This window comes from Crocuta crocuta, unplaced genomic scaffold (assembly GCF_008692635.1).
Source record: "Crocuta crocuta isolate KB4526 unplaced genomic scaffold, BGI_CrCroc_1.0 scaffold179, whole genome shotgun sequence".
In the NCBI taxonomy this organism is placed as follows: domain Eukaryota; kingdom Metazoa; phylum Chordata; class Mammalia; order Carnivora; family Hyaenidae; genus Crocuta; species Crocuta crocuta.
Window position 1 is genome coordinate 14,384,030 of NW_027551568.1, and position 18,931 is coordinate 14,402,960.

Genomic DNA, 18,931 nt, shown 5'->3' on the forward strand with positions numbered 1-18,931 from the left:
TCTGAGTTCTCTATTCTATTCCATTAGTCTATGTGTCTGTTTTTGTACCTATACCATACTGTCTTGATGATGACAGCTTTGTAGTAGAGGCTAAAGTCCGGGATGGTGATGCCTCCTGTTTTGGTTTTCTTCTTCACTATTCCTTTGGCTCTTTGTGTCTTTTGTGGTTCCATAAATTTTCGGATTTATTTTGTTCTAGCTTTGAGAAGAATGCTGGTGCAGTTTTGTTTGGGATTGCACTGAATGTATAGATTGCTTTGGATAGTAATGACATTTTAACAATGTTTATTCTTCTGATCCATGAGCATGGAATGTTTTTCCTTTTTTGTGTGTGTCTTCTTCAATTTCCTTCATAAGTTTTCTACAGTTTTCATCATACAGATCTTTTATATCTTTGTTTAGGTTTATTCCTAGGTATTTTATGGCTTTTTGTGCAATTGTGAATGGAATCAGTTTCTTGATTTCTCTTTCTGTTGCTTCATTGTTGGTGTATAAAAATGCAACCAATTTCTGTATGTTGATTTTGTACCGTGCAACTTTGCTGAATTCATAGGGTCAATTCTAGTAGGCTTCTATGGAGTCTGTCAGGTTTTCTATGTAGAGTATCATGTCATCTGTGAAAAGTGAAAGTTTGACTTCTTCTTTGCCAATTCTCATGCCTTTTATTTCCTTCTGTTGTCTGATGGCTGATACTAGGACTTCCAGCACTATGTTAAACAGCAGTGGTGAGAGTAGACATCCCTGTCATGTTCCTGATCTCAGGGGGAAAGCTCTCAGTTTTTCCCCATTGAGGATGATATTAGCTGTGGGCTTCTCATAAATGGCTTTTATGATGTTTAGGTAAGTTCCTTCAATCCCGACTTTCTCTAGGGTCTTTATTAAGAAGGGATGCTGTATTTTGTCAAATGCTTTTTCTGCATCTACCGACAGGATCATATGTTTTTTTATCTTTTCTTTTCTTAATGTGATGTATCACACTGATTGATTTGCAAATATTGAACCAGCCCTGTAACCCAGGATTAAATCCCACTAGATCGTGGTGGATAATTCTTTTTATGTGCTGTTGGATTTGATTTGCAAGTATCTTGTTGAGGATTTTTGCATCCGTATTCATCAAGGATATTGGCCTGTAGTTCTCTCCTTTGCTGGGTCTCTGGCTTGGGAATCAAAGTGATGCTGGTCTCATAGAATGAGTCTGGAAGTTCTCCTTCGATTTCTGTTTTTTGGAATAGCCTGAGAAGAATGGGTATTAACTCTGATTTAAATGTCTGGTAGAATTCTCCAGGGAAGCCATCTGGCCCAGGGCTCTAATTTGTTGGGAGATTTTTGTGACTGATTCCATTTTTTCACTAGTAATGGGCCTATTCAGATTCTCTATCTCTTCCCATATGAATTTTGGTATTGCGTGTGTATTTAGGAATTTGTCCATTTCTTCTAAGTTGTCCAGTTTGTTGGCATATAATTTTTCATAGTATTCCCTGATAATTGCTTGTATTTCTGAGGGATTGGTTGTAATAAATTCATTTTCATCTGTGATTTTGTCTATTTGATTGCTCTCTCTTTTCTTTTTGAGCAGCCTGCCTAAAGGTTTATCAATTTTATGTTTTCAAAATACCAACTCTTGGTTTCATTGATCTGTTCAACTATTTTTTTGGATTCTATATTGTTATTTTTGCCATGATTTTTTATTATTTCTCTTCTACTGGATTTGGGGTGTTCCTGTTGCTCTTCTTCTAGTTCCTTTGGGTGCACTGTTAGATTTTGTATTTGTGCTTTTTCTAATTTCTTGAAATAGGCCTGGTGTGCAATGTACTTTCCTCTTAGAAACTGGCATTTTGGCAGTTTTGAGTGTTTCTATTCATTCATATGGAATATAGATACCTAGCTTTCTGATTTTATTCCTCAGCTGTATAGTTTTTCTCACATAGTTCTTATCCATATTTTGTTAGATTTATACTTAAGCGTTTCATGTTTTGGGATACTAATATGAATGTAATTTACTTTAGATTTCAAACTATCCTTGATCATTGCTGATATGCTGATATATAAAGAAGTGATTATATTTTGAACATTAACCTTAAATCCTGCAGCCTTGCTATAATCACTTATTAGTTCCAGTGGTCTTATCCTTTTTCATTAAATTTGTATCTTTTATTATTTTTTTTTTCAGAGTTTCTAGAATTGTAACTACTTGGATGCCTTAATCTAAAATTTTGCTCTTAGTATTTAAAAAATTCATACTCAGTTTTCAAATTCCCTAATTAATATTGTTTTTTATCCTTAAATATTTTTCTTCCATTTTTCTTTCATTGATCTTATACTAATTTTACCCAAGTTTTTACTTTAATGAGTATATTCAGTATTCTTTTCCTATTTACCTTAACTGTAAAGGTATTTATGCCACTTGATTTGACACTGAATACAACTTTATCTGTATTTTAAGCCTAAGCTAACACAAGAAATAAACTATGGAGTCAGAGACCTGCAAAACTTATTAGCTCATGACACTGGGCATGTAAAATAAGACAATAGTAGTATCTTCTACAAAAAGTACTTGTAATAATTAAATGAACTAATTAATGAAATCTATGACTTAGAGAAGTAATTATTACTAGTATTTTTATTTTTAAAATTTTTTTAAAACTTTGTTTTTGAGAGAGAGAGAGAGAGAGATGTGAGCAAGGGGAGGAACAGAGAGAGAACGAGACACAGAATCCAAAGCAGGTTCCAGGCTCATAGCTGTCAGCACACAGCCAGACATGGGACGTGAACTCACAAACTGCAAGATCGTGACCTGAGCCATAGTCAGATGCTTAACTGACTGAGCCACCCAGGCACCCCTCGTATTTTTATGTATTTGATATAATCTTTGGATATATATTTATTTAGGTTCAACATTTTAAGAACTTTTATTATAAATTATTTTATTCAAATTATTTGTCTTTATTTTTATTCTCTATTCTGTTAGTAAGTGACATGTGGAGGTAGTTAACAGAGATGTAAGTTATTTTGTAATGTCTGAAAAACTGAATTTCCTCCAGTTCAATTACTGTATTTTTCAACATATTTTTTCTATATTTAGATGCTATGAAAACTATTTTTTAATGTTTATTTTTGAGTGTGAGAGAGAGAGAGAGCACAAGTGGGGGAGATAAAAAGGGGGAGACACAGAATCCAAAACAGCCTCCAGGCTCTGAGCTCACAGCACAGAGCTTGATTCAGGGCTTGAACTCATGAACCATGAGATCATGACCTGAGCTGAGATCAGACGCTTAACATACTGAGCCACCCAGGCGCCCCTATGCTATGACATTTATAAGACATATCTGACCTAATTTTATTATGGATTGTATGGAATTCAGCCATGCCCATTGTTTGTGTGTTATCTACAATTGCTTGCACACTACAATCTCAAATTTGAGTAGTTGAGACAGATAAATGGCCTGCAAACTTAAAATATTTATTATTTGTTCCCGTAAATGAAAAAAAAAACACTGTCTTATCCTGTATATTGCCTTGAAAATAGCAGCATTTGGGTGCTTTGTGTATGATATACTGCATTCTCTTTTTTTAAAGGTTTCTATTTTTTTTAATGTTTTATTTATTTCTGAGAGAGAGAGAGACCGCGTGAGCAGGGGAGATCATACAGAGAGAGAGACGCAGAATCGGAAACAGGCTCCAGGCTCTGAGCTGCCAGCACAGAGCGCGACGCAGGGCTCGAACCCCCGAACCGTGAGATCATGACCTGAGCTGAAGTCGGACGCTTAACCGACTGAGCCACCCAGGTGCCCCAATATACTGCATTCTTTATCTTCCTTAACTAGGGTAGGATTTATTTTTGTGGGGTAAAATTTGCAGGCTTAGCTAGAACCAGGAATGGAAAGAGATAGAGCACAGTTCCACAAAGAAGACCATTGGTGTAGGAAGGTTTTTATACAGAAGGGAGCTGTCTGGGTTTTTTCATTCAGATCATCTTCCTGAGGATGCAAAACCTCTCAACATATTTTGAGACTGAGCCCATTAGAGAGTGATTTGATACTATGGAGAAGGCAGGGGGAAGGAAGGGGTTGTAGATAGAATTTATTGAAAAGTTTTAAATGGATTTTAGGATTAATTGGATTTTCAGGATATTAAAAAATTATAAAGCACAATGCTATGAAAATAAATAGGAAAAACAGGCCATATAAGCTACTTTCTTTGAGTTTTGCTAAAAGTGAAAATTGTCCCAAATCAATGACCCCTGACTGCCCCACTACAAGGCTGATTTTGGAATATTACCAGTATTGTATTTTCATTTATCATAAGGGGAACATTTGGAACATTTTTTAAAATGGTCAAGACACAACTGGTTTGAAATAAGTTTAACTTACAAAATAAATATATGAAATATAGCAATTTTAGGAGATGCTATGATATGACATTCAGTTAAACAAACAAAAATCAAATAACCACAGAGTTAGGCAACATGAACTCAAAGAATGATAGTATTTAGTGGAGGGGAAAAAAGCACTTCTTGTAACATACTTCTTGAATTCTGTGCAAAACCAAAGCAGTTACTGTCTCTTTGATTACTTTGGCACACAGTCATATTCAGTCTTGTTACATTGTTGTATTTTTGTGTCTTGCAGTGTAACTCCTGGATCATTAACTATTGAGGAGATAGTATTTTAAGAACTAGATTCTGTCTCCCTGAAACGAGGGGCCAAGTTTTTTATATGCACAAATTCTGTAACCAAGAAATGTAATAAAACACTAATAGAAATCATCCTCGATACTATTTCCAGTCCCCTTTGCTTGTTTATGTCCTGTAAAACCTCTCTGCTCCTGGCTTCCTTGTGTGCAGGTATGTGAATGAGAAAGCACCATCTCTTCCTTCAGGGAGCTTGCATTCTAGTGGAGAAGTTAGGCCACATCTGAGTATACCGACATTCTAATGAGTAATGCTAAGGAGGAGGGAAACAAAAACAGAAACCTTGGCAACATAGTGTGACAATGGACAGGGCAACTTCAGAGTAAGTGCACAAGAAAGCTGGGATCCGATTATGCAAAGGAGCTACCGTCAAGAAGACGAGAGGACAGTATGTTTCAGACACAGTGAACAGTATATATGCAGTCTCTGAGGCAGAAACTCAGTCTGCTTGCTCCGGAAATGGACAAAGTTTGCTGTGGCTTGAGCCAGATTCGAAAGGACAGGAAGCCGCCGTTGAATACAATGTTGGAGATGAATATGGGGGTGGGGGGCATTGGGAGGTTTTAAACCAGGAAGTAGAATGATGTGACTTTCACTCTAAAGGATAACTTTAGGGCGCCTGGGTGGCTTAGTCGGTTAAGCGTCCGACTTTCGCTTAGGTCATGATCTCGCGGTTCGTGGGTTCNATATTTTTAATATCTGTCTCAACAATTAATTACTTGAGCCCTTTTCCCTCCCCCTCTTTCCCTTCCATCCATCCAATGTTCCTTCCTTCCTGCATTCCTGCCTTCTTTTCCTTCTTTTATTTCCTTCTTTTCTTCTCTCTCTCTCTCTCTTTCTTTCTTTCAGCAGCCCACACTGAGCACATTGCTGTACAATATCGATCTTTTTTCCCCAGTCCTTTTCTCCATATAAGAAACTAGCTTTTGATAAAATCAGATCCAGGCACATAGTTGCTACTTGATAAATATTTGCCATACTAATGACTGCATAAATAAAATATGACAGACTCACTACAAAGCTATTGGGTCAAGGAGATATTTGAATGAATGAAACATAGATTGAAGGAGTTTATTGCTACAAATGAAAATCAGTTGACAGTCTCTTCATTTCAAGATGGGAATTTCACAATGTCACTGACCCTCGGATATGTTTTTACATGAAATTTCTTGGCAGCATTAGCTTAGTCTGTTAGCATGAAGTAATGTATATAAATGGGCTTTGAAAAGAACAAAGCTTTGTGTCAATAATAGTAAGAATTGCTATCATTTATTTTCTGACCCCTATGTGTCAGATCTGTGCTAGGCATTTGCACATACGTTACCTTGTTAAATTCTCACAAAAACCATAGAGGAAGGACATTATCTTTTTGTTTCAAAATTGAGGGATCTGTTACTCAGAAACGTTATTTAACAGCTGAATGAAGGATATAGCATTCAAATCCTTATCTGACTCATTCCATTGCCTCAGTAAAGGAGGACATTACTGTCTTGATTTTGAAGTAAATATTAACACATAGATATCTAATACATTGTGGATTTCTTTGGAGAATGTCTTAGAAATTATACTGTATATGCCAACAAATTATAGAATTACAGATTTTAGAGACTGAGAGATAGGTCTGTAAGTGACCAGATAGTTCTTCATAAGTAATTCCTTGCCTGACTTTCACATGCTCAAGGTCATTGGAAAGCAAAGCTAGGATTCAAATCCAATTTGGTGCTCTTCAGACCATAGCATACTGATTCAGAATTTGACATTTTGTTCATCTCTGTGTTTATAAGAAGACTAAGATAAAAGACCCAGAGAAATCTTTGAAAGGGCTCATTTTGCCATTGGTGAAAAGAATTTGTGGTTTACTTGAAAGAAAAAGATGACATGATAGGAGTAACAAATAGTTTTGGTTTTAAAAAATAGTATGCCCTACAAAATACCTAAAAATAATGAAATGGGGATGCTCAGCATTATCATAAGAGGGCAGCGCCTCAGTGTAGAGAATGTAGAGATGAAGTAAAAACTGTTGGATATAATCTGGGTCAGAAGCAGATACCTGTGGAACCCATGGCAGGAAAAGTGGAAAGATGTGGCAGATGACAGCATTCTAGAGATTTCTCAGCTAGAGAAGGGATTCTCATATCCCTAGTCTTTCAGCTCAGAATGGTTCCCAAATGACAAATACTCAGGCTGCTTTTTTCTTTCTTCCTCCAATGCCATGACCTCTGAATCAAAACGAACACCTACGGAGAACCGAGAACTTAAGCCTAGGAACGATGAGTCCATCCAGTCAGGACACATACTCTAAATGTCTATTCTGAACCCATCCTTAATGACAAACTCAGAATGTCCCCCACCCCCACCAGAGTCCGCAGAAATGATTAAAGTCTATACATGTAAGTAAGGCGACTGTATTTCTCAGAAAATTATGATTGCATTGAGCTCATGAGAACTACAGTTTTCTTTTAGTCCTTATTTCTCTCAGATAGGCAAAAACTCTGTTTTGTCATGGGTTTCAAATGAATCCTGAGTCTTCATACTGTGATAAGCGGAAGCTCTGGGTATTAATCACATTCATAATGATATAAAAGAAGGGAGTAGAAAGATCTGAGAAACAAGTTCATTTAGAAAGCCTGGAATTTAGTACAGTCCACAACATTAGGAGTAAGCTAGAACCCTAAGCTGACATGCCTTTTTGGGGTTTTCCGTACTATTTATCATATGGATGGTTAAAAGTAAATTGCAGCTCCTTAGATGGGTGTGGGATAGGGTGTCATGAGAGTTGTACAGATTAATGTTTGGGAAGCTTGGGTTGAAAGGACTATGAATGTTTTCATGTTTATATTGAATTAAGTGCTTCCCCATTATATTGGGATCCAGCCATAACTCAGCACTTACTTTGTTTCATTCACTCAGAGGACTTGGGGAGCCTACAGCCCATCAAGAGAAGGAATGTAGAAGTGTTTTCAAATCAGTAGATTTAATGTATGAGAAAAAACGATCATAGATTTAGAGCCAGAAGAAATTTAGAAAGACCCAAAGCAGTAGTTTTCAATGAAAGATATATCTGAATCACTTTAAGGCACTGTCCCCAAATTAATTGATGCCTCCTGTGCCTAGTATATAGCAGAATATGCCCTACTATTTTTCTATGTAGCAACCATCACGTTATGATTAAAAAACTTTTACATGATTTCTTTACTTAATATCAGAGCCAATTATAGGCTATAAGAAAGTTTAGAGAATAACTTGTTTCTGAATTGTTTTCTGTCTGAATACACCATCTAATAAGGCCTTTCACACATAAGAGGTATGTAGTAGGTATTTGTTGAGTTAAGGCATGGATGAATGAATGCATATTCTTATATTGTGCTCTCCAGCTGGTATATTCTAACATTGAGTTTGGATGGATTGAATCATATATATTTTCATAAGTTCTTAAGTACTTTTGCTAAGAATTACTGTACTGGTCTGGAGGATTTTCACTATACCCTGCTCTCCATGCCCTGATCTGAGCTTCTGCCTGTAAGATCAGGGCTGGATCATTGTCTAAACTTGCAGGGCCAAAGAATATATAAAAAAATTCTATCATGTCTTTTTCTTTTTCAAAATAGATTTACTGACACTACATTTTAGTACCATACTTGAAACTTATAACACAGGATGAATGATCTGGGCCTTTTGTTTCATTTTGTTTTAAAATTTTTATTTTATTATTATTAAAATTTTTTTTAACATTTATTTTTGAGAGAAAGAGAGACAGAGTATGAGCAGGGGAGGGCAGAGAGGGAGAGGGAGACACGGAATCCGAAGCAGGCTCCAGGCTCCAAGCTGTCAGTCCAGAGCCTGATGTGGGGCTTGAACTCACAAACCATGAGATTAAGACCTGAATCGAAGTCGGACACCCAACCGACTGAGCCACCCAGGTGCCCCAAGATTTCATTTTTTAAAGTAATCTTTACACTGAACATGAGACTCAAACTAACAACTCCGAGATGAACAGTCACATGCTCTACCAGCTGAGCCAGACCAAGGTGTCCAGATCTGGGCCTTTTATACAAGGACCTCTAGTGTGTTTGGTGGATGAGACAGATTAACAGCCTGTGGTTAGCATTGTAGCCACTGGAGAAGGACACAGAAACTTAGGGAGCACAGAGAACACCTAGTCCAGTTATGCAGGTAAGTCTCTATTGAGGCTTCTTGTACCCTTCTTCCCATCCTCCACCATACCTTTATGGCAGTGCTTGGGATAAGTTACACTCCAGTGCAGGATTTCCTGACCCAACCATGCATCTTAGATACCTGAGCCCTTTCTCCACCTTCCCCCACACCGCAAGTGTCAGGAACAAACCACACTAGGTAAGATTTCTGTTCCTTATGTGCCATATCAGAGACTGGTGTCCTCCAAGCTTCTTTTGTGCCTCAACCTAAATTCTGCCCACTTGGCTGGTAATCACAGTGCTTCACCCAGTAAGTGCTTAATAAAAATGTGTTGTTCACAACACTAACATCTGAGTGTCAGCTTCCTTGATTCCTTCTTGCTGGACACATTCCTGAGAGCTCAACTCTCCCATGCTTCTAACTTTTGGAATTTTAAGCTCACTCTATCACAAGTGATAGAGGCTAACAGTTTGGGGTCATACAGATTTTCACATGATTTTAAATTTAAGTTTTATATAAGTTTAATGAATCCTTTGCCTAATACTAATAATTCTTTGGGAAAAAGTTATTTGGAAAAATAAAATATTATGCAGAATTTCCCCCAGGAATCTCTCTAATGTGTCCCTCCCGAGACAAAGTGAGAGTTTATACCAGTATTTCCAGATGACCTACAAATAGACCTACAAATGGTGAGTGACCAAAAGTAACATGCGTGAGATGAGCCTTCTGCTTGTTTCTTGCCGTAAAAATCTCCAAATCCTTACTCCTCTCCTATAAGCTATCTGTTATGATTATCTTCATTGTACAGATAAGGAGACTAAGTTTAACAGAATTTTGATGACTTGCCTAAGGTCATATAGCACATAAGCCAGCATGAGGGATCTGACCTCCATTCTGACTCTTTCCCAAAGCTCCTATTCACAGAGCAATAGGACCAAGTGACTGAGAAACAAGAGATTTGGATTCAGATTGGCCGTAGTTCCTGTCCCAGCTCTTCCCTGCAACCCTCAGCAGATTACAGAGTTTCCCAGAGCACTAGTCTCATTATCAATAAAATGGGAATAAGAAAGACTAAATGATTAAATTAGCTATTAAATGTGCTAAATGAGTCCTAGTAAGAGCTAATGTTTATCCAGCAGTTATCGTATGTTGGGCACTGCTTGGAGGATAGGGCATATATTAACTCATTTAATAACAACCATATGGCTGCAGGGCAAATATTATCCTACTTATAGTTCCAGAAACTGAAGCATAAAGAGTTTAAGAGATTTCTTTGCCAAAGATCTCACAGCAGGAAGTAAAATAACAGGAATTTGAACCCAGGTTAGCTGGCTCCATGATCTGATTCATCTTTATGCTACATAGCATCTGCTAGTGTACAGTTTGGCATATTAGGTCATAATAAACCCTCAAAAACTGTTAAGTCCCTTACTCTATTTCTTGCTATTAGATTCAAGCAATAAATATGCCATCTGACGTCAGCTTACTGTGAGCTACACAATGCTGTGTTCGAGACTACAGCAAAGAACAAGCAAAATGAAGATATCCAAGTCAATACTGAGGGATTAAAAATCAGTAGAATGTTTTAACTCCTGGAGATACAGGCATTCACAATTTATATTTATTTGGCAGAGGTTTTCAGGGTAACACTTTTCACATAGTGTGCAAAAGTAACAGTAGTCGTGGTCTGGCTCGGTAACTCCTCCTACATTCACATCCGTGTTGATTAAGGAAATCTATACTTCACTCTCCAGGTTTCTCCTTGGTTCATGTATTTAAAAGCTACTGGTGAGTTCCAATTGAAAGTGAGTTGTTTGGAAGGTTCTAGGGAGCCATTACTCTGGAGCCACCATGGCTAATAGGGACGACCTGAAGCCCATTCCATGGTGAGTGTCCTAGGAATGACAGCTTGAGATAGAGCATATGTGCTTGGAGAGCCTTCGAGGGACAGCAGACTGCATTTGTGGCCTTATTGTTTCAGAATGCCAAGGCATCATGGGGACATGACTGTTAACAATAGAGCCTTGCCATTAGTTTGCTGTTAGTTTTTCTCAAGGCTTTCTGAGTGACAGTCCCTGGTGAGAGTGAATTATCATCCTTAACTTGTAACTTAACTGCTCCTTTTGTCATTCTGCATAATTGCTGTCACCCAGGTAAAACTAAATGGTTTTTCTCCCTGGTAAATTCTCCCACACTCAGCTTGGAGCCCTTCAGGCAAGACAGGCAGTGGGGAACCTGGGCAGATAATGTGGGGATCTGAAATGATGCCTGGAAGAGGAGAGTCTTTGAAAGGCTTTGTCTCGGAAAACAAATGCCAGCACAGTGAAGGCACTGGTTTAAATAACTAAAGTTGTGTTTTACTTAGCAGTGACAAAAATAGGTATTGCAGTACCATGTACCACATAGAGATTAGTTAATGCATTCAAAGTGCCTAGCCCAGTGTGTGGCATCAAATAAGAGCTCAGTAAATGTTATTTTTCATTCCTTTGTGACATTATGTGTTTAATCGTTACATGTTTCAAGGTAGTTATTTTTAGTTTCATTATATAGACAAGAAAAGTGAAATTTATTGGAGTTGGCATTTCAAAGTAGGTGGGCTTAACTCTAAAGCTCTAAAGTGGATGTTCTTAACTTAGTGACTCGTGTGAAGTGAGATATCAAGATAGTCAGTCTTCTTCCTAGGTGCAGCCAATGAAGAATCTTTGGGGCTGATTATACACCATTAGGTTTATCAGTTACCAGTTTGCCATTATTGAATGAACTATTTCATTTTTTTTCATAAAGCTGTATTTTCATAAAGCTAATATGATAAGGTAAATACAATATTTTGAAAAATGACTGCTTTGGTACTTTTTTTGGTTGTTTTCATGAAGGGCCCGAGACATTGACAATAATATTTAGCACAACAGTAACAGAAATCACAGTTGTAACAAGAATGCTAAGAGTGATAGTACAATGATAATGATGGCTCTACTTACCATTTATTGAGAACTTACTATGTGCCTAGCATTTTTCTAATAAGTTTTAATTAATTATCTTATTTAATCCTCACTAGTCAGGTGCTATCATTATCTATGATTTATATATTATAAAACTGAGACTCAGAGAGTTAGAGTAACAAAACCAAAAGTCACCGTTATTAAAAGAATGAGGTAGGATTTGAATCCAGGCAGTCAGACTTCTAACACAGAAGTCTCTTACACAGGTAGTAAATGATAGATTAAGACTCAAACCCAACACTGCCTCTCACATACTCATATTCTTTTCTCCTTCAAATCCATGATGAACACGGATGTCTCCTAAATCCATCTTCTGCTATACTCACAGTGGTTAGATTTGCTACACAACTAGACAACACATACTCATTCAATTTTAGAAAGGAAAATTTTCTTAGACTTTAGTATAACGCATCTTGGCAATACCCAAATAAACAACCAGAGTGTATAATATAGGACTGAGTTCCCTGACTATTTAGATGATTCTCAGTCAGTCTGGAAGGACAATCTAAGTGGCACAGGTAGGGATGAGGGCTGGGGAATGAATGAATGAAGGGAGTCTCTTGTTAGTATTTCTAGAAAAGGGATATGGACATTGAAAAACATTCATATGACCATTGTTTTCTCTATATACAAACTACAGGGAGCGAAACTCAGGATAATCTTTGTTGGTGGGTGTGGCATAACATAGGTCAAGAAGAGAGGCCGAATGACATTGAACTACTCAAAGGTATGTCTAGTTGTTGCTAACACATACCTTAGGTTCAGACAGATGTGTGCTTGAAGACTGATTCCATTTTGGAGCTAGTTTTTTCCACTGAGTCTCAACTTCATCATCTTAAAACAGAGCTTCTGATACTTTTCTTGCAGTTATGGTATAGTTTTTTTTTTTTTTGGCAGGTATAGTATCNGTGCCTGGGTAGCTCAGTCGGTTAGGCATCCGACTTCAGCCCGGGTCATGATCTCTCGGTTTATGAGTTTGAGCCCCATGTCGGGCTCTGTGCTGACAGCTCAGAGCCTGGAGCCTGTTTTGGATTCTGTGTCTCCCTCTCTCTCTCTGCCCTTACTCTGCTCACATTCTGTCTCCCAAAAGAAATAAACATTAAAAATTTAAAAAAAGAACAAGGTAAAAAGTAATATTCAATGGCAAAATGATGTGTAGTTTTGATAAATTCATATCGACATTAATTTTATTCTTGATGCTTCATAATCTACTTAATATGTATGTCTTTCTTTAAGCACCGATAATTGTGCATATATTCCACTTTATATCCTGCTTATCTCTTTCTCTTTTTTTCAGTCTCTCTGATCTCTTTCAAAATGAGTTCTCTCTTCAGTTTATGCTTCATGAGGTTTTTCTCTAAAGTACTCAGAACAAGAGATTCCAATTTTTGTACTAAGCATACATATTTTGTACTCAAACAAACAAACAAAAACAAAGAACAATTTTAACTCTTGACCATGCTCACTGAGAGAAAGCAGATGTGATTTGTTCATTTCTTGGTGAAATTCCTCATACATGGTCTTAAAATGTACAGAAGTCTGGTTCCATATTGATGGGCTTTTAAAAATAAATGTGAAGACCAGCTTGTCTCCCCCACCCCCCACTCTGGAGATACACTGAGTTGCAAATTCCAGCTACATTCTTTGAGGGGCTAAAGTCATTGTGAGGAGTGTCCCGGAGAACAAATCACCCCAGTGATCAGTTGGTGGTGGTGCTGCCACTTTCTCATGGTCTGGACCTTAGTCGCCAGGGTCAGATATTTTGCAGCTGCCCTAGCAGGTGTAGGGGGGAGTTGATGATATTTAACCTAGAGTATCAGCCACAAATTATTTATCTGTCAAAACTTTTCAAATATGAGTCAGTGTTACTGGGCCTGCTGAGCCTGAGATTGCCTGCTTATCCATGAGGAAGATCTTCAGATACTTTCGGGAAGCAGGAGAGAGCAACCTCACCTCCAAAACTCCGAGCTGAAAACGAAGAGAGATGCTATTTTTAAACCCTCTTATCTTCCACTCCCGGCAAACAAATGTCCTTGGACTTTTTTTCTCCACAAGGAGCAATCCTGAATTTTGAGTCCGGAAAAAACGATCCCTCCCTTCCCAGGCTCCTCTCACAGGACCTTGGATTCGAAAAGTTGGCTTCAAGGCACCTGGTTTTCCAGGAGTTTGCTGTGTGTCACATTGACTCAACTTAAACTTGCTTAGACACTTCTTTTAAGTGTAGGAACACTGACCTCCAGCTGCCTCCCATGTTCCTTTTCATGTTCTGTCCCCCTGACCTGCGGTCCAGACAGGGCTTGCTGCTCCTCTCAATCTCTGAACCCCTCAGTTAGAACAGCACAATGGGGCAATGTTTTGTTTGCAGAAGACAGCAGCATAAGGCTTGCCTTCTATTTGGTTCTATACAATTTTTCTCCCAGATCCAGTTTGTTTAGGGGGAAGAAAGAAAAAGAAAGAAGAAACGTGTGTGTGTGTGTGTGTGTGTGTGTGTCTTGTGTTAGAGAGAGAGAGAAAGAGGGAGAGAGAGAGAGAGAAAAGAGATGGAAGATGGAAGGTGGAGGTGCCCTTATAGCCCTGCTAATAAAAAAACAGCAGATATTTGGAAGCAAATTACAGTTCTATTTTTCAACCAAACCATAATGCTCAGGGATTTGACTGCTGGGCGAAAAAAGAAGAGGGCACATTTGTCAGACTTTTCATTTCCATGTATAATTGTGGAGTTGGTAGATAAAATATCTGAGTAGATAGGAATTGCTCTAGTGTCCAGTGGCTTTAGGGCTAAAGGTTTACCTTACATTATTGCAAGCCTTCCCTCTGGCTTAGAACAGCTTTGTATTGAGTGAAGATATTTGAAACCCATTACCCTTTAGAAGGCCAACTAAAAAATCAATTTGTTTGCTGCAAAGTAAGCTCACAGGTATGAGGAGAACAATTCAGTCAACATCAAGAGGTGTGTTTAAAAAACTTGGTATTTCTGCATACTGTGTGATTTCTGCACAAATTCTAAGACATAGTAGGTACTTGATAAATGCTAGATGAATGAATGCATACACCATGCCATCTTTATATCACATGTGTTGAATAATAGTCTACTATTTTGCTCTTGATCTAAGTATTGGGTCAATAATAGGTCCATGTGATGTTTAAGAAAAAAGGTGTTTATTAAAAATGTTGGAAAAGACACCAACCCAATTTAGCTATTCAATACATGTCAGTTGGATAAATTAAAAACTCCCTACTGAAAAGTATCACCAGTAAAGTAATTTTATGCTGCCTTTTGCCTCAAGGCTATGGGATCTGGGATATAAGGAGAACATACATTAAACATGTATTTATGGTAAACTCTTGCCATTCCTTTTAGAGAAAAGAATTCCCACGGCAATCTATTTCTGTATTTGTCCAAAGCAGTTGTTTAAGTCATAATTAAAACATTTTCCTTGGTTTGGAAAGGAAGAGGAATGGAGCCCTTGGCCGCCCAGCTGAGAAGAACAGCCCTTCGTGGAGAAGTAGGTGACATTCTTTCCGCGCATAAATCAGGGGCCTAATCCTTAGCAACAGACCTAATCATTGCTTCAGGCTTTCCAGCTGAGTGGAACCAACATCAAGATATGAGGACAGTTAAAGAAAGCTCTTGTTGTTCACATACTGATTAAATTCTGTGTGTCATCGCTCCATTTTTTAAGGTGAAAATTAATAGAAGATAGGAAGCTTTCCCAGCATCCTCAAATGACTAAATATTTAATTATAGGAAATAGAACAGCCTAAGTCAGCAGCTACACACACAGTCTGATGTGTCTGCTTAGCAGTCCTTCATCTTACCTTGTACGACAGGGTCCCTTAAGACGAACTGCTTTCAGAAAAGAGTTCCTGGGGAATATTCACCACCTCTTGAATAACATCAGTTGATTTCCTTTTATCAGACCACAGTATCTTTGTGCCTAATGATGTTTTCCTCCTTACTTTGGCTTAGGAACAAAGGGTCAAATTTCTCACTCTGCTACATACTTCCTAAAGACCAAAAGAATTTTCACACTATTTATTCCCTGTTGCTTGCTCAAGGCTTTATGTGTATAACATTTAAATGTTTTTTTCCTCTTTCTGTTTAACAGTCTTGTGTGTGTGTGTGCGTGCGTGTGTGTGTGTGTGTGTGTGTGTGTTTTGCAAATCATCAGACACTTCTTTTGGCCTTATGTGATCTAGAAATAGCATTTTTGAATTATAAATTTAATCACAAACTATACTAAAATCAACTGGCTATGACATTTCTGGCAAGTTTCAGAACTCTTCTATGCTTTCATTTTGTTATCTGTAAAATGGGGATAACCATATTTCTCTTCTAGTGTGATGTTGGGGCCAAATGAATTGATAATGCAAAATATGAACCAATTGATTCTGAGTCCCTTGATAATTTAGGAAGCAATTTAGCAATTTAATCAGGTTTAGATATAAGGCCTCAGGCACACCTGCACTTCATCTCATTGCCCTTGGCTATGGGATCTTCTAGGACTGGGATGGCTTTGTATCCTTTTCTAACACTTATTTAACTTCACCTTTACAATGTTTTCTCATCTCCTGCCAGCCCAAAATAATTCCTTGATTCTCATTACCCTGCTATTCTGTATATAGCAGCATTTGTCAGCTTTGACACTATTAACATCTGGGGCTGGATAATTCTTCGTTTTTGGTATCTGTCCTGCTCATTGTAAGCTATTGATCAGCATCCCTAACTTCTGCCCACTAGATGCCAGTAAGACCCTCTCAGTATGGCAACCATAAATGTCTCCAGCTATTACCAAATATCCCCTGCTGGCGAAGCTACCCTGCTCAGGAAGAATGGAAAAATACCTCTGTTATACCACTTACAACATTTTATGGTTCTTATTTTATTTAACAAGCATTTATGTAGTACATATAAATATCAGATGTTTCCTAAAAGTAACACAAACAAATTGATAGTAACATTTATGAGTTAGGTGTTTTTGTCATACCAGTTTACAGCTGAGGGAAAAGAGACAGAGAAGCTAAAGTGTCTTGTCCAAGAGTAGGGATTCATATGTGGGCCTTTTGGGTCCAGAACCCATAGTCCTAACCATTGTGCTGTGCTTTTCTCTTGTGAATGAATTTGCCTCTACCCTGGGCTAAATTATCTTTGATTCCAGAGCATGAAACACAGTAAAAACATTAAGGTAGATGAACAAGTGCTTGTCCGTAATTTTACCTCTTTTGCAAGGAATGTCTTCTATCCCAGAGAGGGCCACAGTTTCAAGTCTAATGTGTTAATAATAGATTCGGAAACTGAGGCTAGGAGATTAAATGACTTCCCAAGACTCCCAGGCTGGTGAATGGCAGAGGCAGGTCTTCTAGCATACAGTTCAGTGCTCTTTTACCATTTCTGAGATGTGTTCCTTTTGGGGGGCTACAATAATCTATGTGTATATGTGTCAAGATCATATTCAACTGCTTCATTTTCATCATCCCCATCCACGTTTCATTGTTTATTTATTCTTTCCCAAAACAATTTGGGTATGTATCAAAAAACCCACAGTGTTGGGCTTATTTACTGTACTTTTTTTTTTTCATCCACGACAGAAATTCAATGATCAAACTGTTTAACCCCTCTACCAATGACTCCCTGCCCAACAGGACCATTTTTCAAGTCATCCTATGCTAATTATATCTCAATAAAGCTAGGAAACAATCCTTCTAAGATCTTTGATTGTGATTATTAGGTTTTGTTCCCCTCAGAGTCCAGTTTCTTGAGGATCTGTATAAATGATGTTTGATTTATCAACATGAGTAATTATCAATTACTTTTCAGATGTCAGATATAGTGGTAGAATGATATAGAATCATTAGGGCTTTTAATGCTTTCAGATCACACCCCGTGGTCCTTTATGTAATTGTCCTTTGGTCTGCCAATGATAAAGATGACAGAAGTAAGGGTACAACTGCTGTTCTGAGTCACAATTACTGGAGCCAGAAAATAATCTTAAATTGTTCAGGAATTTAAATATGTATAATATTACTAATAAGGCCGGGTCACAGCTGAATGATGTCAAAATAAATCTTACACGGAAGTAGGTATTCTTCACCTAAGTTTTATCTGATTTATGGAACACTCAGAAGGTCTTTTTCCTTCATTTAAAATCTACTTACTCAAAGTCTGTAATGTCTTAAATTCCAGCATTAATGAATGTGTCCTTTTAGTTGCTATGTTATTTTAAAAGCCAATAGCCCTGGGAAGGAAACACTAATTAAAATTAATTCACACTGATGTATTAGCAGCAGGGCATAGTGGAGAAAATTTCTAGACATAGAGTTAAAAGACTTACTAACTTGCCTTGTTACTTTGAACAAGTCACTTAACCTCTCCCAGCTTGAGTTTCTTCATCTGGAAATTAGGTATGATGAACTGACACATAGATTCCTATTGTGAGCATTAAATAATGAAATCATGTGAAAATACTTTCTAAAGCATAATATGCTATTTTTTTCCCCAGCTTTTGTGATATGATTCTAACTAAAAAACCAAGACATAAGGCCACTGAATGTCTAAGATGGAGACATTTAAAATAGATTTCCTAGACTTCAAAGTTTTAGCCACATTTATGTGTGTGTGTGTGTGTGTGTGTGTGTGTTTAAATAAAGAGCTTGAAGGATTTCTGAAGTATCAGAGAGAAAATTGAAGGCCAACTAATGTTGGAACTGTGGAAAGATTTCTCAAATGACCAGCTACTTTTCAGATATTACACTCCCTACCAGTTACTCATGACCTTTATAGACTTCTGGCTGTCCTTTTTGCATTTGAAAATATAAGGAGTCGTTATTCAGCTAATGACCAGACTTTTAAAATCCAAGGTGGAAGTTATATTACTATATCATTTTAGGGAACTGCTATTGAAAACCATCTGTTTTAAGGACAAACCAATGTGTAAATCAACCAGACTAAGTGGGAGGATGGAAACTATGTTTTTGGATACCAACATATGAGTGTCTTGGTAAACACTAATCTAAATCTTAACAGTAGAGGAAAATGACTCTTGCATTCAGGGCTGGTCACCTGAAAACTGTGCTTGTCAAGGATCTG